Raw genomic sequence first — 23,085 nt, 5'->3', positions numbered from 1 at the left:
TAGTGACATGTGCAGGTGACCGTGACTGCTGGGACAAGGCATCAGTTTGCAATCTCTTGTCATGTCTGGGACAGCCTCTCTGTACCTTCTCATCCCCCGGCTGGGCAGCTGCTGTGCTACATGGTGGAGCATGGCTCCTGGAGCCCTGCTGCAGAGGCTTCACTGCCAGCCCAAGCTCAGCTTCCCTGAAGTGTTGGCTTCACCGCTCATAGTCACCTATTTTCCTGGTTTGGCAAATGAGTAGTCTGGTGCTGTCATCCTGCCAGCATCATACCTAGGTTCTGACTTCAAATTAAGATTAACGTGAAGATTGATGGAACTTTATTTCATTTTTTCTTGCTACTCATTCCAGTACTTTTATCAGGACAGACAAAAATCCGGCGTCAACTGAAATTTTTCATTGGGAGTATGACTTGATGGTCCTAATGGACCCGATTGGTTCTGGTTAAAGCAGCAGCTGCCAATTTCTAAATGTTGTGCACTTTTCATAGAGGTTGAAGCTGCAGTCTGCTGCTTGGACCTGCAGGTGTTCCTGAGCTGAGGTTCTGCTTGGGCTTTAATTTCCCTGCCGTGGAGGTAAATATTGTCTTCTAAAAATTTCTGGCAGCAGAAATAGGTGGCCACGTTACCTGCTAGTCAGGATTTGTGATGCTGAAAGGCTTGTATTTCCCCATTGCTCATTGCTGTCCCAGCTCCTGAGGAAAAGGCAACTTTAACAATCTTCAGCTGCTGAGATTGTTGCTGGGTAGTGTCAGCCTTGCCGAGTAGTGTCAGCCTTGCACATCAGCTAAAGTTGACTAAACAACTAAAGTGCTTTTGCTTGCACAAAAGAGAACTGATGTAATCTAAGTTAGTCACCTCTATACAGTTCAATCTTTTACTCAGAATATGTGAGCAGCTCAGTTTTCAGTATGGTGTTTTCCATTAATATCGATGAGAGCAATTTCCTGCTCTTTACCCTTAGCATCTTTGTCCTCAAATCATCTTTAGACATTTTGTTTACCTCCTCTCCCAATGACTTCAGCTGACATCTAGGTCTGAGTGTTTAGTTGAAGGTGTGGCTTTCGGTCCTTTTTGCTGAAGGGCTTTAGAGCAAGGCTTGACCTCCAATAAGGTTTTTCTGCAGCCAAAGCCGTGTGTCAGATCAAGAGACAACTAAATGCTTATGTGGTGTGATTTTTCTGAGGGGAGAGGGAATAAAAAAAATATTCATTCACCTGGAAAAGGTTGCTCTCTTCCCAAGAAGGTTTGACATTTTGCTTTTTTTTCCCCTAAATAAATGAGAAGTTTGAAATTTTTGTGGAGAAACATTATGAACTGTGGAAGGTAAGTAGCTTAAATTAGGCTCTGGGACTTAGGAAAATAAGTATTTTGTTTAAAAAAAAAAAAAAAAAAAGTTAAAAGATAGTGCCTTTCTGCAAACAGTGCAATTTACCATTTGGAGACAAATAGCAGAGCTGTACCTCTAGAAGAGAAAGTAAAACGCATTATGTAAAGGCAGTTGATTGCTTCGCTTTGCACATCTGAACCACTTAAACCATTCTATCATATTTTTATGACTGAATAAACTGCTTTCTTTAAGCATATTGCTGTCAAATGCAACATGAAGTAAAACTTTTCAGTTAAATTCCTTTTATAGTTGAGCTAAAAAATTAGAAAATTAATACACTAATGAATTTAGGCAGATCTTGTCTTTATTAGCCTCATACATGGTCTAAATCCATACAGAAATACACATATCTTTGTGTTTACTTGTGCAATCATGAACAATTTTACCAAAGCCCCTGAGGTGTAAATCTTTTTGCCACTGATGGGAAAACTTGTTCTGAGAAATCATTATTAATGATTTGTTTCACTCATGAAGAAAAAGGCTATAGAAGTAAATAGGACTCAAAGTATAAAAAGCTTTCTGGCATCTTTTGAACATTATATTCACCACAAAGAAAAACATGCTAAAAGGCTTATCTAACAGGATGGTAGTAAGTAATCTAGGTTGCTGTTGTTATCTGTATTATATTTTAGTCATTGAGCCAGACCCTATTGAAGAGGTGAACAATGTCAACAAGTCATGGATCTCAGCCCAACCATATAATTAAAAAATCTAGTGAATCAAAAAGCACCCATCTTGATTGTGTGAACAAGAATAGCTCACTGAAGTCAGTGGAATTACAACAGTATAATTCTTAAATTTATGGTGGAAGGATGACACTTCCCATACATAGCTACACGATACAGGAAAATTCAACATTATTCAAAAATATTACCCTACTATGTAACTAGTACTGTCAACTTCAAGTGCCAACCCACCCGCAACTAACCAAAAGAACCCCCTCCCCCAAAATCCAACTATCCAAAAGTACCCCTCCCCCAAACCCAACTATCTCCACACAAATCTAGACCTCTCAGTTGTGATGCTTCCATGAATATTGTGAAGTTTAAGGTAAATACAAACATGGTTGTTTTTATTTAATAAATAATTCTGGTTTTTTATTTTCAGGATTTACCCTATTAAAAAAAAAAAAAAGAAAAAAAAGAAGAAAGGTGAGTCTGGTAGTCTTATTTAATCATATGATTTCAGAAGCATATGTTTCCAGAATTTTTGATAAGATAACACAAAAAAGCAGAGAAAAAATGGTGGTAACAGCGAGGCAGCTTTACCAATAGACTAGAAATGTAATGTAGATTCTAAAACAGTGATGAAGGGAACAGTGGCATTATAAAAGCAAAATTTTAGTGGCAATCTGTAAAGAATAAACAGACCACCGACGTGTGGTGTTTTTAAGAGCGTGTTTGGTGGAGTAGTCTGGCTCTGGGTGTCTTGACATTGTCTGCAACAGATTCAAGGAATAATATAAAATGTAGCAGAGGTGCTGCAAGTACAAGCAAGGAGTAATATTAAGTTGAAAGAATATAAACGTGTTTGTAACTCAAGAAAATAGGCCCTGTTCTACCAAAAGATTTTGGGCTTTATCTATTCTATGAAAGATGAATACTGCCTTTGCATATTTGTTGTTCTTTAAACCCGAGTTATGAAAACAAAAAGTGCAAACACAGCTAGCTATTCTTCTGCAGAACCCTTTAGAAAATCAAGCTACACTGAGATATCTGTTGTTGTAGTGAATAGTTACAGCAAAAAGAGAACTGACATGTTTCTTCTGAGAGATTTGCAAATGTTAGCATTTTTGTTACTTAAACTATCATATGAATAATTGTACATTGAATTAATCCAGCTCTACAGAATGATCAAAAATTAACTGAGTTTGAGTGATGGTTAAATTATGTCCTTACAGGCTTTGCAAGGAATGTGTTCAGAATTATGGATTACTGAAAAATAGCAACAAAAAAACCAAAGGAAAAAGTCAAAGCTGGTAATACTAATGGAATAGATAGCTGATTTTTATGCACAATGGTAAACCAGAAGAGAAATCACACTTTGGCTGCAATGAACACAGCTGATCTATTCGCTATTAGTATTAATGCTAATATATATTTTGCAGTCAGAATGTTTCTGCAGCCTATAAACAACTTATTCTTTCTCATTAACACATGCTTCCTTGCTACTGTAAGAAATATTGCAAAACTTTCCTCTGAAGTCATGTACCTTATGTAAACATATCTGAATGTGTTCTTGTAAAGCTAGAATTCAGAGTCCTGCAAATAACAGCATAAATATCACTTGTCATGTTTCAGACATTCTTATTTAGCCACACACGTGCCAGGATATATACTACTATTTCACTAGAAGAGCTCTCTCTCACCCTTGTGTGTTGGTTTGTGTGGGTATTTGTTTTGATTTTGTTTTGTGTTGGTTTTTTTTTTGGTGTGTTGCCCCTCCAGCCCCCAACCCCCCTCGAGATTTTCCTCCAATGAATGTTCTGGAATGAAGGTATTCCAGTTAAAAAAAAAAAGGGATCTAAAAATAGTTTTTAATCTGATTGAAACTTATTCTACTAGCTTAAATATGCTGTGGTTAAAAATGTAAAAACCTGCATCTTGTGCGTGTGTGTGTGTGTGTATTCCTTCCTTATACGTTTACAGGAGTGATTAATAATAAACTACTTTTACTCTGTTGTTATCATAGCAACACCAGAGAGTGTACTGATATTGCTATTACCTTTTTTTAAAGACCTTAAACAAACTAATTACACTGGCACTATTTCTATTCTAATTTACCAACACTACAGGCATGAAATTATAACTATCTCAGGATTCTCTTTTGTAAATTTGGGAGCAGTGATATTGCTGGTCATATCAGATATGTTCATTTTAGTAGACAATACAGTGTTGTTATAGACTAATTTTAAGAAACTGCTAGTAGATTGGACTAGATATTTATTGAATGTTATAGACACTGCAAGGTCAGCAATATTTTGTATTGACTGCATTAGCTTGTCTCTGGAAAAGATAGTGCAATAAAATCATCTCTGTTTTCAATGCCTCCAGTAAGTATGCCACACATTTGGTGTTATTTCTATATCTTCATCTGCTGATAGTTACAAGTAAAATAGCATTTTGTATTGGAATTTCTTATCTGATAGCATTTTGTGATTTAACATAGATACTTTTCTCACATAGGCTCGCTAATTGGATAGACAAAATTATTCTTACTTAGCATTAAACAGTGGTTGCTTGGTAACTTTCTCAGTGATGCTTTGTACTTTTTCTCAGATATATTTTTATGTGTATTTCTGCCAGATTAAATAACAATAAGAATCTTTTGACTAAGAAAACTGTTGTGGTTTAGCCCCAGCCAGCAACTAAGCACCACGCAGCTGCTCACTCACTCCCTCCAACCCAGCGGGATGGGGGAGAGAATTGGGGAAAAGAAGCAAAACTCGTGGGTTGAGATAAGAATGGTTTAATAGTACAGAAAAGAAGAAACTGATGATGATAACACTAATAAAATGACAACAGTAATAATGAAAGGATTGGAATACACAAATGATGCACAATGCAATTGCTCACCACTCGCCGATCAATGCCCAGTTACTCCCCGAGCGGCGATCCCCCCCGCCCCCAATCCCCCCAGTTTATATACTGGGCATGACGTCACATGGTATGGAATACCCTGTTGGCCAGTTTGGGTCAGCTGCCCTGGCTGTGTCTTGTGCCAACTTCTTGTGCCCCTCCAGCTTTCTCACTGGCTGGGCATGAGAAGCTGAAAAATCCTTGACTTAGTCTAAACACTACTTAGCAACAACTGAAAACATCTGTGTGTTATCAGCATTCTTCTCATACTGAACTCAAAAGATAGCACTGTACCAGCTACTAGAAAGACAGTTAACTCTAGTCCAGCTGAAACCAGGACAAAAGCTTTTTGTTCAGAGCAGTTCATTCCTTTTGACATATCTGAACATATTGAGAGTCCTATTTGAGAAAGAGAGGTAATATTTAAAAAAATATTGGTGATGAATAAATTAACAGTGAAAAGAAAAATATAGCATTTGTTAATACCTTGTACACCAAACTTTTCTGAGATTACGGTACAGCATTAAATGAGACTATTTTTTTCCTCAAATTATAATTTTGAATTGGACAGAATTCCAAATTTTGGAAGGTTTTTTTTTTTTTAATTATTAATCTGTCTTTAATACATGAAGGTATCCCACAAAGGAAGAAGGATTTTTTATTTTTTTTTTTCATTGCCTTATTGGAGACAAGTCTGAAAGACAAACATTTCCAATCTAGTGTACTTAGGTGGGTTTTGTAAGGTAGTCAGCATATCCATTTCCATTCTGAGACAATGCATTTGAGTTTTACAGTAGGGCATAAGAGTGGGCACTTGATAATACAACTAAATCAAAGATCTTGGGTTCAAGGCAAGAATAATAAAATCAATCCTTCAGATTATATTAAAAGACATTCAAGGAGTAAATGATTTAATTTTCAAAGACAATACTATAGAATACATAAAATAAGTAATATAGATTTGGAGGAGCAGCTATTTTTGATTTTGTTAATATGTTCTGGAGGTGTGAAGAGGAGCTGTTACCGTATTTTAGTTTCTTCTCTTCTTTTTTTTGCAGTGATTTGGGAGTTCTGCATTAGAATGTCAGATATTCTCATAACTTTCATGCATCACAACTAAATGGAAATTATACTTTTTCCTTTTAACTGCTTGGGACGCTCAGCCGCATAGAGTCAACCCTGCTTTGATTAACTTTAGAGGTAGAAAATTGTCCAAGTCAGTCTTGAGAACTAATTCATGCAAGCATAAAGGACTCAATAGATACAGGAAAAAATACTATATTGGTATCTCAATATTTTTTTCTTTTTCTGTGGCAGCAGTGGTCACAACACTCTCTACTCCAAAAATAGAAGGACTCCATCTGTCCCTGCGAGCCAACAGCTTTGGCAAAAATTAAGGAACAAGTCTGTTCTGGCTCTAATATACAATGACACACAGCATGGTAATTTGCTTTACTTCAGTCAGGTGTTTTAGGGTCTGTGGCTCTATTCTGTGCAAAGCTTCCAGTGTTTTCTGCGAGTGTAGGACAGACCTTTAATGCATTGTTTTAGGCATCAGCCAAGTGCTGCAGTATCTGAGCAAAAAAAATCCTTTGATCCAGTTGTGAATGGCAATCTTTTGCACTGTTGAGATTCAAAGCTTTTGTTTTGTTTGGTTGGTTTTTTTGGTGAAAGCATGAGAGATCAAAGCAGTTCTTGGGCTGTTAGTATTGAACAACTCATATGAGCAGCAGAACTCGGCAGACGAGGCGGTGGGGAACTGGCTACTCTTTGGGGCAGGTTGCCAGGCCACTAGCTGTACTATGGTGATGTGCAAGTTATGTTAACACGCTCCTTACCTCTGTGAAACTCCAACTGAAATTAGAGAAAACCATCTTGACAAAGTTGTACTTCCAGTCTGGTATCTTAATTTTTTCTGCTTACTGCCATATTTCCACCAAAAATGCTGCTGCCTTTTTTAATGTGATATATCCCAAGAATTTGTGGAAATAGAAAGAAAATGCTCCCCTCAACTACTGAAATGCTGAAAGCATTACAAAAAACAAAAGTCACTGTTAAAACCTCTGACCTGAATACTTTGTTCAATTCTAGTCATCTAGAGGAAGCCTAGCCAAAGGCTGCTGGAGTAATCGGAAAAGTAGGGAGCTCATTTTATCAGAGAGCTGAAAAAGCCTGTCTTTTTCTGTCTAGCTCATAGATTGTATAATTGTTTGCTAGAAATTTATCAAAAGGAGAAACAATGCTGGTCAAATGCCACAGAGAAACCATGCTGATCGAAAAGCAAATGCACAAGAGGTGAAGGATCAAGGACAATGAAAACAAATACAGCAAACATCAGAATAGTAGGGAACTGGTAGCCTTAAGAAGAATGAGTTTTTGAAATAGCCTTTCTTTAGGTCTACTTTGGCTATGCCATCTAACCAATTTGACAAGAGAGTGCTTATGGACCAGGCTGTACAATACAGATTGTCTCAGGAAATAAGAGGTTAGACGTGATGACAATGGAAGCTGTTTTCAGTGTTTTATTCCTAAAATACTATCTTAAGCACCTTGTTGCAGGTCTGGGTACTATTATTTACAGGTGGCTGCTCTGATTCTCTTTCAGCTGAGATGTATGGCATGCCTTATATACAGTAAAATTCTAGATGTTGTCAATGTGGCTGCATTACATTACCTCAGGGCTTATCTTGCTCCAAAAGCTTGTAATTCAGGCTGGTGTGTTCAGAGTGGTTGTTGGATTTTGGTGTCTAAATCACATTGATGTCACACATAAATAAACATCAGTAGTTAGATATATTGGTTTGAAGTCTCCACTCCTTAGCTGTGAATAAATTTGTGATTTAACAGTGCAGTTTGGGATTTTGAAAAATGGCTTTCCAATCTTCGTTCTATATTTCACTTCTATTTCAGTGCATTGATTAGCATTGCCTATTAACTGACGTAATTAAATAATGTACAGTAACACTGATCTTATTGCCTTTCCTGTAAACGAAGAAGTTCATTCATGAATTTGTTACATTCCAACAAAAGGGAAACAGTTTTCCTCTGAAGTTATTTCAGCTAATTGGCATGAAAGGGTCAAGATTCACTGCATTAGCTCTTTGTAATTTTCATTACCTTTCACACTGCTGTTTTTTTCCACTTCCTGACCATAAAATCCTGTTTCATTTTAAGAGGGTCTGGATTTAAGATGGTGCTTCTGGTATAAAGCATATAAAACTTAAAAGTATATATTTACCAAAATTAGGTTCTCACAAAAGTAATCTCTTTGACTTGAATAAGACTATTTATTTGAACGACCGCTATTTAGCATCAGTAACATGGATCAATTTAATTCTATTTTCCAGGGAAATGTGCTTTTATCATGGGATGTTGCTGTGGTCACATAAAGAAATTGTTTAGCAATTCCTTGTAAAAACTGCTTTCATATTCATACAGAGGAAAAAAAAAATGGCCTGAAGAAAGATCTGACAGCTAGAATAAAAGGTGTCTGTTGGAATAAAATACAAAATCTTTTTCAAGGAGATATAATCTGTTCTAGGTATCACCTTTAGTTTTGATAATTCATTAAAGTGTTTTGTTTTCTAATGTCAAAAGGGGTTAATGAAAAGTAATTTCACTGACATTAATCACTCTTCCATACAGTTTTCAAATACTTGAAGAGAATTCAGGATGAGGCCCTGCACTTAGTAGGTAAAATGGCAGAGATCCCAGTTGTCATTATTTTAATTCTTGTAAGTTAATTCTTGCTGAGGAATTTCTGTCTGTGCAGTATTTAGGCTGAAGCCAGTTGTAAGAGCTTCTAACTGAGCTTCCTATGAAGACAAGTAGTCTACTATTGAAAAATTGCATTTTTCAGCTATAGATGGCTTTTTCCTCTCTGTTTCCAAAAGAAGCAAATGTGTTTAGCCACATGTCATTCTGGGGTTCTCCATGCCATTCTCTGTGCCCACACAGAAGATCAGTTCCTGTAACGTTTTCACCTGGTGAGGGTTCTGCCTCCTCCACACGTGCTCGGCAGCGAGATGGATCATGCTGGTTTGGCAGAGAGCGGCTCCGTCTTCCCTCTTGTCCGTGCCTCTCGTTGAGGCCAGTGCAGCCTCCTTGGCAACTACCGTGGCCTCTCTGCAAACCTTCGTGTCACTTACCCCTTTCATTAGCACTGGTTTTTGTGTTCAATTCTGGTTCCTGGATAAAAATTTCACACAGTTTTGGAATTGGTGTTAATCCACAGACCCCTACTGTGGTAGCTAACCTAGAAGTGCATAGTTAGCCACAACTGATGAGTATTTCTGATTAAAGGCTGGTTTTAGCCAATTAACATGTACTTTCAGTGTATTCTATATAGCTGCTTTGGACTCGGTGTTACATGGTAGTATTCATGGAGCTATCAGAAGTTACATAACTTAGCTTTATCTTATCTGTCCTGGTTTTGGCTGGAATAAAGTTAATTTTCTTCTTAGTAGCTACTATAGTGCTATGTTTTGGATTTAGGATGAGAAGAATGTTGATAACACACTGATGTTTTAGTTGTTGCTAAGCAGTGTTTATACCAAGTCAAAGACTTCTCAGCTTCTCATAATGCCCTGCCAGTGCAGGCTGGAGGGGCACAAGAAGTTGGGAGGGGACAGAGCCAGGGCAGCTGACCCAAACTGGCCAAAGGGGTATTCCATACCATGTGACATCATGCCCAGTATATAAACTGGGGGGGAGTTGGCCTGGGGGACACCACAGCTCGGGGATTGGCTGGGCATTGGTCAGCAGGTGGTGAGCAATTGTTTTGTGCATCACTTGTTTTGTATATTCTTTTATTATTAGCAGTAGTGGTATTATTTTCCCTTCCTTTTCTGTCCTATTAAACTGCCTTTATCTCAATCTACGAGTTTTCCTGCCTTTTTCCCCCCCCCCCGAAGTCTTTCCCCCATCCCACTGGTTGGGGCGGAGTGAGTGAGCAGCTACGTGGTGCTTAGATGCTGGCTGGGGTTAAATCACGACACCATCTCACGGCATTTATTGTTTAGAGCTTTGTTTTTTTTTCTCCTGTAGTCTTTTGAGGATACTCAGATTTGCAGCTGGTTGATCAGCTCCAATATTCCTTGGATCTTCATACTCCAAAACAACCAGCAAAGAATGTGATATTATTATAGTATTACTTTTGTGATTTTACTTATAAATGAAACTGATCAGTTTTGAACTGAGATTCTTTTTCCTCAGGAAATAGCACTGAAGTTAAAAGATCTATAAAACCTCATCTCCCTTTTTTCTTCCTGCGTAAATAAAATATAACTGTGTGTGAACACTTTTTCTAAAGCATTGAGAATTCTCAATTAAAAGAACGTGATATAAGCCAAAGTATAGTAACATTGAGACAGTGGTAAAAACATCTGAAAGTGGCAAAGATGAAACACCCATCAAGCTGCATAGTTTTTCTGTTATTCTCTGGCAATGTCTGTGTATATTTGTGCCTGTGTATATATGTGATAGGTATATGTGTGACTGTGTATATAGATAATTGTATGGATCTTTGTGTGTGTGAATGTGTACCAAATATGCCTGAATTCAAACTCTTCGTTCTTCTTTTTTCCTGTTTCTTTTCTCTTATCCAAGACAATTTTATATTATTTTATCCATTTCCTTCCCTCAGTCACCTGCTTGCTCATCTCAAAATTCTTTCTTCTTGACTTCTTGCCCTTTGCTTCTTATAACTGCCTGCAGAACAAAACTTCACTGAGAATGTGAAAATGCCTTGAAATAATTAAAGGCAAGAAGAAATTCAGAATAACTTTTGAATGGTAAAACAGAAGTATCCAAGTGGTTGTAAAAGTGTTTCTCAGGTAGGCAATATTTCTCTTATTGTTAATAATACTAGATGGTCTATATGGATAAATTTGATCTAGATCAACTAAAACCACATTCACATGTTGGTCAATTTAGCCACAACTAATGATAGGGTTTCTTTGCTGGATTTAAGTTGCCTTGGAGAGAACAAATGGTACCTGATCCAAAGGAAAGGCCAGGACAAAAAAGCTACAAAATCAAAAAACTTCTAAGCAATGATTTGTTGCTGTTTACCACATTGTGAATCATTCCCTCTTGTAATTGGTCTTTTTTTTTCTGCTAGATGAAATAATTTAGGAAGCAGAAATGGAGTCTGAATTTATTTTACTTCTAAAATACAACAGATTTCTATCAAGATCAAGTAAGAGTTTGGTAAGTTGAGTGGTTATGTGATTCATGTGACAACATAGGCAGTGTGCCTCTGAGTGAAAGCCAAATTGCTGAGTACTGGAAACATAACGTTAAACTTTTTCCTTCAAGTAAAGAGGAATTGCTAACAAAAGTGTTACATGGCCTTAGTAATATTTCCATTAATATGATGTAAATAAGATTCAAGTATAGGCAACACTTGTTTGCTTTTGTAATGTACGGTTTTGCAATTAATACTATAAAAATGAAAGATTTGTAACGTATCCTTATTGAAGGAACATAAAGACTTTCTAGGCAATATTTTGAAACCTGATACAAGAAAAAAAATATTTCCAAAGAGTCTATGTTAAAAATGTTTTCAAACTGCATTTGCATTTTAAAAAAACTTTAAGAAACAAAATATTTTGCTAAATCTGTAAAATATTAAATTTCTAATTCTGATTGTTATGGCAATTCATTATAGAGACAAAAAATAAGTCTGAACCTCAAGATCATAGTCTTGAGTCTTCATTTATCATAAAGAAAGATTATTATGAAAATGTTGTATGTAAACCTAAAGAAATCTGATGAGGCAAATACTTTTCAAATTAAAGATCGTTTTTTCTAACTATATATGTTATAGCAATAAATTGGAAGAAGAGAAATCTATCATGTTAGATTACGGAAGTTGGATTAAAGTTTTATTTTGCTAAGACTACATTTTACCTCTCCTCCTCCTCAGGTTCACTACTATCTATCAACAGAATTTATCTATCATTGACCCATTGTCTTTGAGTGTGCAAATCTTTATTTTCAAATCCTAGGAATTTGGTGGATTGAAAAGTTTGATTTGTACAGGACTGAGGCTTTTTTCCTACTTAAATGAGGTCATGAAATCAGAACAGACAGATAAAAAGATATTCTACCATTAAAAAAGTATTTCATGGTGGAGTTCAAAAAGTGGCTTGAGCCAAACCACTATCCTTTAAAGACTGTAGACAGAGAAACTAATATAATGAGGCACACCTCTAAGGCGGAATGAAAATGACTAGAAACATCAAAAGGGTTCAGAAAAAGATGCCTATGTGAGATGAGTAAAAGAGCATAAGATGGCCATGGTTTGTTAACAGTGAATGTTATGGACAATGTAAATTAGGGAACATATTTGGTCAGTTGCACAGGAACAAAAAACCCCCTCCCTTTATATGTAGCTCCAGAAACAATCTATTTTCTCAGTAAAATGTTAGAATTATGAATTCATTGCCGCGTAATATTAGTAAAACTACAGTCTTACTTTGGGTTTGTGTGGTAAGGTTAAACATGCTTATACTTGGCAGATAGACTGGAAATAATTCCCTGTGATTCGGAACAGTAAGTCAAATATTTTCAAAGAAATATTCTATGAATAAGTTATCATGTGCTTATATGCCATAATAATTATTGTATCTTCTTTTGCTACATTCAGTACTGGCCACTGTTGGAGACAGAACACTAAATTAGAAAGTCAGTGTGGCAAATTCTGCCTTTATGTGCCCATTATACAGCTATTTTCCACAAGTACATTATCATTGTTACACAGCAACCAGTCTTGATATTCTAGACAATAGGAAAAACAAAGAAGAAAAGTTTCCTTCATATGATTGTACAAACAGTATATAGCTATTGATTAGCTATACAGATTGCTTCTTTGAAGAGGAGTGTAGAAGAAATTGCTTTAGTATTTTGGGTGATTTACTTATACTGATCCTGGCAAGGTCCATTAAAGACTAGGAAAAAAAATCAACCTGATGCATTAGATTAAATTTCTGTAAATGTAATTAAATCCTGTCCTGGGTTTGTTCATGTATCAGTAAACTAATTGCATTTAGTCAAACATTTGCTTTGAGTCTGGACAAAATTAAATTAATTTCCCTAGCTGTGAACTATAGGAAAGCAACATACAGTAAATTGCTCAAGCATTCAGACTATTGACTCAAAAGGCAGAGTTACAACAGAAATGTTGATGTATTCAGTAAAAGTAGCCCTTGGAAGAATTACATTTAACTTGGGGAACAATTAATTTTTGGTTATCGAATTATATATAACAATTAAAGTAGATGAATAAAAGAATTATTAGGGAAGGTTTATTTCCTTCTGCCTCTTGTGATTCAATTCTAAAACCATGAAATTTCTCCTCAAATTCCACAGTGAGACTGTGAGACTAAGCTGAATCAGAATTTGACAGAACAGCTCACAGATGCCCCTGCTCAGAAAGAAAGCAGGTGGAAATGTGTAAGTGGAAGGAACCTGAGAGGACTGGGATGAACACCATTATCCGCATAGGAGAAAGGTTTCAAATAATTGCCATATGCACACATGTTGAAGAAGATCTCGACTCACAGAAGGGTTGTGGATGGAGAAAAACATACAAAAAGATTTGGAACAGATTTTGAGGGTAAACCTCTTCCATTTTCTGTAAAGGTTTGCATGGAGGAGTAAAATGGGTTATTTCTATGGTCTTCTGCTCTCTTTCTGCTCTGAGCCCAGAGGAAGTCCCATGAAGAAGCCCGACGCAGAGCTGAGCTTGCCCTGTAATTGCTGCTGCTGAGAGGCATGAGCTCAGCACTGCACTAACAATATTCATCAAAGTTTTTGGCTGGGACTGAGTGAGCTTGAGAAAGGTGGAAGAACGCACTGAGCCTGCCCTATGCTGTTTACAGTGCAGAAACGTGATTGAGGCTCATGTCTGATTTCATGATTAGGACATTTGTTAAGAGATGAGGAGTCTAGGGACATTTTAATTGTTGGTATAATGTCATAAGAAGAGACTGAGAACATCATCTTCCTCTGAGTGCCCTGTATTTGTGGAAGCCTGAACTCAGATACTTTCCCTCAGCATGAACGGTCTAACTCCTGAGGTCCTGCAATGGCTGTTCTACTTCCAGCAACTTTGTGAGTCTTAACCTTCTTTTCTATTGTTTTGCCTACAAGTGATTTATGATTTAGAAATAAAACAAACAAACAAAAAAAATCAGGGAAAGGTTAAAAAAATAATAATCCTGATATGATCTGAGGTGATTTTTTTTTTTTAAAACTGCTGCACCAAACAAGCAATTTTTTATACAACCATATTTTAGTTAAGTGCAGGGAATATCTGGCTAAGTTTCTGAACTAGAGGAATACTTATTCTCTGTGAGTCTCTGATCTGAGTCCTTTAAGGTTTAGTCATAATTTCCTATTACTTTGAATAAAAGGAATAGAAATGCAAATGCTAGAGATGAATAGAGGATTCATTTTCAAAATGTAAGTCCAACATTCTTACTCAGTTTTTCTTTAAACTACTTTATTACTGGTATCCTCAGCCTGGCTCTTTCACACTTGTTCTTCTTGTACATATGGGGGGTTTACTATTCACAACACCTACCAGGCTGAATACAATCACAGAAAAACTGTAAACGTCATCACTTCTGCTTAGTTCTGTGCACATTTAGTTGCACTAAATCATAGAGAGAATAAAATATGGGAGGACACTTCTGTAATAAACTCTGTACGTGTAACCTTTAAAGGAAACCTCATAACCAAGGCAGGTAAACCTGCAGAACAATGTCCAGACTTGAACGTCATACAATCCCCTATGAAGCCCGGTAAAGATCTGGCTGATATTCAGGAATTACTGGCAGATTAAACAGCAGTGGAAAGAAAAAAGGTATGTTTATCATAACACGTTATGTTTTGCCATCTCCTGACTGGACCATACTTGCCACACAAATACTGAAAGTTGTTACTTGAAATGGTATCTTAAAGCAAATGCTGGAACAAACTTTTACTTATGAAAGCTAAAAGCTGTAACTAGTTAGAAAGTACAGTAAATCATACTTGTAGAATTTAGGCACGGTTTAGAGTCTGTCAGTTTTATCTTCTTGCATCATATACTTCAGCAAAATGTCATTTATTTTCTTGTATAATGAATAACCAAGCTTATCTGTATCTGTTCTGATATACCTCCTACTCATTTAAGCTGCATACTTTGTGACACATAAATAGTTGATTCACACCTGGATGAAAAAAAAGCATATAAAATTGACATCAGTAAACAAAAAAATATTTCATATATGTGGATCAATTTATGTTGTTTGTTGCTTTATTTTCTACAGAAAAATTCAATTTTGTGTACCACAGTATCAGTTCATAAGAATAAAAGGCCTTCTGGTTATCAGAACTAGACCATCCAGTTCAGCCTGTAAGTATCTTTGATTTCTTTTGGCCACACTGTCCTGTTTTTTCTCCCTTCAGATCACACATCTCTTGGCACAGAACTCTTGAGAAGCTGTGTTTCCTTATGGTTTTTGGTTTAACTGGCTCACACGCTTAAAACTGGTGATTTGAGTGTTAATAGACTTTATCTGTATTAGCTAAAATTAATTTGTTACCAACTTGGTATGGATTAAAACAGTTTGTCACTGTAAAAATAACAGTATGATGAAAATACAGCTCCTAGAAAGAAAACTATGATCCTCTACCAATTTCAGTAATTTATATTCTGTTTTTTTTTGTTGGTTTTTTTTTTTTTTTTTTTAGTAAAGCAATGCTAGTATGCTAACTAATCTTGTTCAGAGAGAAGAAAAGCTTGCAGTAAGACTTGAAAAGCCACAAGAAAGATAGAAACCAAACCAGAAAGGACAGAAGACTGCCAGACAAAACACAGCAGAACTTAGTAGCTGCAAAACAGAATGTGTGAATGAGGCTATAAGGTGAAAGACATAGCTGAGACTGTAAGTACTGCAAATAAGTTAGCTGAAGTTAACTTACTTTACATAAACCATACAGCAAAATATAAAATGGAAAAATGCTAGCTGAGAAAAGGGTCATCTTAGGAACTGTTTAGTAAAATCTGGGACCCACTAACTAAATGAAAGCAGTGTTAAAGTGATGTGAGAGAAATAAGAAATGCCATACAAAAACAATCCAGTCCTCTGTCTACTCTAGTATTCTGTTTTTAGCAGTGATTCTCAGTGCTATAACATGTTTTAAAGAAAGCTGGAAGAAGACGTGTAGTAAGCAATTATAAAATCTGCCCTGAGGAAAAAGTTTCTTCCTGCAACGCATCAGTTAGAGGTTGTTTATGCCCTGAGGCATGAGGATTAATATTCCCTCCAAATGTTTTTGTTTTATAAAGCTTTGCCTTTTTTTCATAAAAATGTTCTTTTTAATTTTTATTATTTTTAATTCTACTGACGCTCTGGAAGCCAAGGATGTCTGCAACAATAAATTCCACCATATAGTTATTTAATTATGTGACAGAAATATACTTTTATGACTCTAAAGGGCAGCTGGAATAAGTGGGTGCTTCCGAAGACTTACTGAGATCATCACTGACCAAACGCAAAGGTGAAAAGAATTAAAAAGGCAAACCATATGGTGAGGGAAGGAGGGAGATGGAATTTAGAGAGAATAGATAAAATAACAGTACTGTTTCACCAGACAGTTGCTATTCATCGCATCCTTGTGACTGCCATATACAAGCAGTAAATGTGACAAACATTAACTATAATCAGTTGTGAATTATAATCTGTTTAGATTGCATAAACCCCAACTTTCTAATGTTCAGTGAAGATGACTTTACTAAAACCAAAATTCCCAAGACCCACAGTCTTAAGTTATCCTTAGAGTATCTGCAGCAATGATAGGAAAAGAGAGGAGGCTTGCAACTCCTGTTTGGACAGGCAAATTTCTTGCATTCATAAAGCTTACTCAGTGTATATATTGTAAATAAATTAAGTGAAAATATATTCATGTTTTTAGGAATCTGTTTTCTCTAGCTGTTGCTTTAGGATAAAAGGCTTGATCCTGAAAACATGGGTAGCAAGACTACCTATGCATTTATATATTCAAATCTTTGTAAACTGCAGTGGGATCTAAACTGAAAATATCCTAAGAAAGAGCTATTTATGAAGACAAATTTTTTTTACTGTTATTGTTTTAGTAAGATATGTGCAAGATAATTAAAAAAAAATCCTGCAGTGCTCAAGGTGTTAAAGGTTAAATAAAGCCTCTCACATTTTCAGTTTTTAAAGAGAACAATATGCTACTATTTTGTGTTTTCTTTCAATATCTGAGCTCTTAAGAGATACTTTATTTTTTCTGTAGTAGACAGGAAATGTAGATATTTTCTGCTTTCTAAATGAACAGTAAGGTTAGTGTATAACTTAAAAGTATGTGTGTAAAGAACAGGAACTTTCAGGTAAGTATCAAGTCTCACAGGAGTTCTAAAAAAAAATAAATGAATGTAAGACCTAGTAATTCTATGGTGACCTATGCCCACCTAACATATTCTGAAATACATATTGGTTACAGGAATCTCTCCCAGCCCAAATGTTTCACATCTATAAAAAGCAAAGTGAGAGAAAGAACAGATCAGAAGGGGATGGATGTTAAAGAATGGCAGGATGAAATGGGAATGCAATGACAAATAAAGGTCTTTGCTGTGGCATTTAACCAGAGAGTGACAGTGGAGATAATAAAAAGCTATCTTGCTTCTGGTGATGCTTAGGGAGCAATTAGAGAAAGATAACTTTCTTGAGTTCCTGATGCCAAAGAGCTCTGCTGCTGATGTCAGTCTTTCAAATGGCCTGTGTGGCCTCCAAGCTAGTGACCTAAGAAGAAAAACTGCTGTCTTGCCTTCTGCCCACTTTCCGCAGCAATGCCTGTCCCATGACTACTCAAAGGGGAAGTCCTTCCTTTATTCTCAGTACCACATTCAAGATATAAATAGCTATTAGAGACGATGCTCAGAAGAAGAAGGGCTAAATAAGCCCTTAAGTAACTCTGCATCCTTCCCTCCCAGATCCCACCTCATGCAATATTTTAGTCAGAGATATTTGCGGTTCTCTTTGCAATTCTATCTTTTTTCCCTATGCCAAAATCAGGACTCCAAACTCTGGCTGGTAAGATCTTATAGTTTAGGTTGTTGTGATGTCTGAACGACTTGTCTTGTTTGCAAACTGATCCTAATTCCATTTTTATTTACCCTGGTAACAGATAGCACTGAAATTCGTATAGTATGGATTCTTTTGTGCCTATTTTTCCTGTTTTCTCTTTTTTTCTCTAATGACTTTTGCAGACATTTTCTGCTCATTACATGACAGCCAAACTTACGCTAAGGCTAGGGGAACTTGCCATTTTGTGTATGTGTGTATAAAATTTCAAAGAACTTTAATTAGCAGGTAATTTTTTATTCCTTTAATCATAGCGTTCATTTAACACTATGCTAACAGTTTCAGTTATAATTGAGCTAAATAGAATGATCTAAGCCTTGAGAATGGGTAGATTTATTGTTTTACCTCAAATTTGTATATAGCATTGGGTTTTGCTTTCAATGCGGCATATTTCTTAGAAAATGTTTAGCTATGTAAACAGAGAAATGGAACAAGACACAGACTGTATCCTCAGTCTGATGGGTGTACAATGATGAGCTATTGCCTATTAACTACAGCCCGCATTTAAGCAAGTCAATTTCTAATCAGGAGAGCTCTTTGGCACCTGAGTTTAATTCTACCTTTAAGACCCACTTGCTTAAACCTTTGCATTGCTTTTGGACAGGGTCACTTTCCTGAAAATTGGGTATGAATAATGACTGGTTTTGTGTTGAATGCTCATTTTTAACCTAATAAACCAAAGCCTCTAGACCCCAACTATTTCAGAAAGGGGTGTTGTTCATTGTCCAAACCAATGTTCTTGCAGTGTGATTTACATTGTTGTTTACATCTACACATTGTTCATTTAGGTAAAAAATCCATAGTTAAAAACTACCACAGGACAGATTTACTATATAAATAGAGTGTAGCAGCTGGGAAGGAACCATTAAAGTCTATTGAGCAATTACCATGACTTTTCAAGAACAATATTTATCTGAAATTCCACAAAAGCTCAAAAAACCTGTTCTATTTTAGCAGGTAACTTCAACTGGAATTTGTATAGCATTGTGTATGTTGTTGGTATTGCGCTATGAGAAGGTTTTTTTTCTCATTTATTTCACTTGTTTTTCCAAGAGATCTCTGCACTCTTTTTGTGGATTAAGAAGCTGGTACGTTTTTTAGTTTTATGGGGTTTGGACACAGTCCATAAATTCATCTAAATACCAAGCAGGGAATTGCAATAAGAGAGGGAGTTATATGGAAAAAGAAGGTATTGTTGAAGAGAGCAGGAGAAAAGTGACGTGGACAACTATTGGCCACAGCAGTTCAACCTCTCTAAGAAGACTTTGAGACACATTTTGAAGATGGATTAACTAAAGATGTAGAGTTAAATGGAAAATGGCAAAAAGACAAGATGGATTTAAAAGAGGGGAATGCATATCACAGACATGATGTCTTGCCTTGGTAACAATTGATTCTATAGACAAGAAAAATACCATAGAGCTAATCTATCTGGAGTTCAACAAAGAATTTGATTTAGTGTCTCAAGGACAATAATTATTATTTCAACATAAGAAGGTATAACAAAATTATGGTATGGATAATGGTCTACTAAAAGGAAGGTGAAGCAGGTAATGTTGAAAGGGGAAGGAGCAGTTTGAAAGGGAGTTACCAGTAGAAAGTCTGGAGGCCTGACATTGAGAATAATTTTATTAAATGTTGTTGCTGGTGGCCCCGGCATATGTGAAGAGAGCATGCTGGTGAGGAGTGCTACTAAAACTACTTGTATGCTAGTACAGAGGAGGATTAGAATTTCCAGCAGGTAAAATTAGCATAGCAAGCTTGTAAAAATACTAGATTTTGTCAGGGATCTGTGTAAATACAGATGCCAGCAGTGCAGTAACATTGGCTAATGAGGACTTAAGTTAGTTCAGCTAAATTTTTTGCTAAACTTCTTCAGTAATACTATCTAAAAAAACTTGTTTATAGGAAATATGGAGAAGGTAGAGAAGACTGTATTTGGAGGTTCAAAGCTTTCAGAAAGGAGAAATTATTGCCATTTCCTATTTCACTAATGAGATCTTCTTTTGGGAAAAAAAGGAAAGGTGTAGAACCTCATGCCACCTCAAATGGTCATTAAATTGGAAAGATATAAGCAAAATAGAACAGAAAGACATCCAGTTTCAGAATTACTGCTTAACAGAATGCATTTATTTGCAAATGAGCAAAAAATGCATTATCTTCAAAATGTGAGCCAAAAATCTTAATGTGGGCAATCAATTCTGTTCCCATGAACACAGAGAGAGTACCTTAGTGCAATACGGAACTATACAGGAGGAGGTCAGGACTTTTTCTTACCACATATGTTAGCTTTTAAAATCCTGCAATGTACATTGCAGCATTTCTCCTGCTGTTTGTCTGCAACTGACATGCACAGGTTTTCGCGTCTCTGGATTTCTTGATTCACCAGAATACTTTTTTTTCCCAGGTAGACTGCCCTAATTTTGAAAATTTACATTTGTATTCTGGATACAACTGAGTAAAATTTCAGTCAAGCTTGCTCTGAAATGTCAGAGAAAGTTAAACAAATTGGGAGCTTTTGAAACACATTTCTGCTTCCTATGTATGACAGCCTCATAGCTCAGGCTTGGGAACTGATCTGGTTGTTTAATATATTTTAAACTAGAGATATATTCCTTAACATAAGTGACCAAAGAACTTTCACATATCAGCAGAGCAGTCTGAACTTAAGCAAGAATGTAGAGAGGGGACACTTGTTTCTTGGATATTAACACAACTAAGCTACACATTGAGACTTAGGAAGGTACCAAAAATGCTCAAAATATACCCATTTCCCAAAGTAAGTATTTCCAAAGTAAGGATTATACATTCCAGGCTTCTTCTACTCTTTTGTCTCAGTAGTCATTTATCTGTGTGTGTAGGCAAGCAAATACAGACAGATGACATAAACAGATTTTTGCTAATAAGAAAATGATTACAAATAGGAATCATGTGGTTTAGGTTTGAACAGGTATTGCGTGTTGTAAAGGCACTAAGTGTACTCACAATGAAATTTCTTGTAGGCCTTTTAAAAAATAATTGCAGATTTTTTTACTTGGACAATGTACACAAACAGCACAGAATGGATAACAAGAATACTTGTAGGAAAATACATGGATTTGCAGGACTGCAAAAGCAAATGGGATCTCATTTTCCAGAGTGGATGAACAGGACATAGACTGAAAAAATGCACAGGGCCTTGGCTGTGCTCTCTGTGTGGTGGGCAGCGTCACTGAGATGGTAAGGCAATGTAACCTTTGGTTTGCAAAATTATAACAGGACATTTTGGTAGCTAGTGCAGTTTCATATGTAAAAGCACTTTGTAGTCCCTTGCCTAGTCTCTTCGGGCTCCTTTCAGGCATCCTTGCCTCAGCGGTGGGCATATGGCCCTTCTCCTTAGACAGCAGCAATGATAGCAATTGCAGTGATTGTAGGAACTCTGTGAGAAGTCATTACTCTCACCCCGCCCATGTTACATGTTTCACTACTCGTGCAAACAATTAACAAGCTTTTTCCTATCATTTCATAAACAGAGAAATAACTCTGCCTCAGAGTTTTGTTGCTGCTCATGTTCTCTATTGAGGTGGTGTGACTTACGCATTAGCCCTTGATTTAGGCCATTACTAGAAATCTGGCTGCACCACACCAACTGGTGATTTTGGTTCCAAAATGGCAGCCTGTTACACTGCAAACTATGAATGCTCTTAGGAATTAATTTATTTACTAACTTATTAGGAAGAGTGGTTTTGAGCTTTATTAAAACAATTTCCAGACCATTTTCAACAAATGCCAGAGATTTTTAAATAGTCATAAATGCTGCACATGCTGGCAATAAAAGCATACATCCTTCTAGCAGCAGGACTCAGCCTTCCTTGAAATACTGTTTTGGACACTGTGAAAGAGGTGTTGCAGTTGCAGGAAAAATGGAATTCTGCTTGGTTTTAAGACTGTGTTGATAGTAATATAATGCACAATATCTGTAAAGTGCTGTTTATGATGCTACCATCAGCTGCCACTTCGCAGAATACCATTAGAGAGTGATATTTGCTATAAGAAAATATTCTCAAGAAGCAAAGTCAGCTACAAAATAAAATCAATGATAGCTTGCTTGCTTTAGATGAGTCCAGTTTTGAGATGCAATTGTATCTGTTTTCACGGAATTAGCTGTGGACAGGGAGCATTCACTGTATATGGCTCTGCCTTAGGATATCATATAACAAAATATAGTGGGCCTGGAACTTATACTAGCATGAGAATATTGGTAGAATGCTCAAACAGATAATAACATTTACAGATCTGTTGGGACTATTGCTTAGGTGCTGTATTTGTTTCTTCTGTGCTGTGAAGTAATTTTTGACCACTAGATGGGACTGTACAACTTCATGCAATAGTATTAACAGCAATGTTTGAGAGTTTGTTCTACTTGCAATTAATACTCCCCCCCCCGACACTTTACTGAAAGAGAGCTTTGTCCCCACCCTTTGCAAAGGGTGAAAACAGCAGAGCTTCTTGTAAACAAGAATCTCTGCAATGCTAGTGAGAATGAAAAAATAACAAACATTACAGTCTATCCTCAAAAAAGAGCCAGCATGCATATAAACCAGTTTTAAAGTTGTAACAAATCAGCTTATCCTCTGTGGATACTAACACTGCAATCATACTGCTTGACTATGCACTACTACTACTACTACATATTTCGTCTTCCTCATCTTTTTCCTTGGTATGCAATTATCTTAGCTGTTAACAGCTGAGTCTGACTTTCTAAACTATGCATTATACACATTTCTTTCTAATCTTAGGCTCAGCCAGGGTTCTGTGATACTTTATTCAGATTAAGATGCTATAAAAAGTAAAAGAAATGAAAACCCGTTATCCCTTTCCCAGCTAATTCATTACATTCTTCTTTAGTTTTCTTGTGATTAGATTCACAGTGATCTGGAGTCTGATGTAGCAGTAAAGCACTTTCCACTTTGATGAA

The 23,085-nt window shown here is 36.4% G+C and overlaps 1 long non-coding RNA gene across 2 annotated transcripts in view; it reads left to right on the top strand.

Moving 5' to 3' along the window:
* Positions 1-13,968: 13,968 nt before the first annotated feature.
* Positions 13,969-23,085, top strand: part of LOC115342828 — a 33,556-nt gene continuing 24,439 nt past the window's right edge. For both annotated transcript variants that reach the window (XR_003923927.1, XR_003923926.2), the window contains exons 1-2: positions 13,969-14,085; positions 15,288-15,377. This is a non-coding gene — a long non-coding RNA (uncharacterized LOC115342828). The remainder of the gene's footprint in view (positions 14,086-15,287; positions 15,378-23,085) is intronic.

This window comes from Aquila chrysaetos, chromosome 1 (genome assembly GCF_900496995.4).
Source record: "Aquila chrysaetos chrysaetos chromosome 1, bAquChr1.4, whole genome shotgun sequence".
In the NCBI taxonomy this organism is placed as follows: Eukaryota; Metazoa; Chordata; class Aves; order Accipitriformes; family Accipitridae; genus Aquila; species Aquila chrysaetos.
The sequence above is the reverse complement of the archived record's forward strand: the minus strand, read 5'-3'. Positions and strand labels throughout refer to the sequence as shown.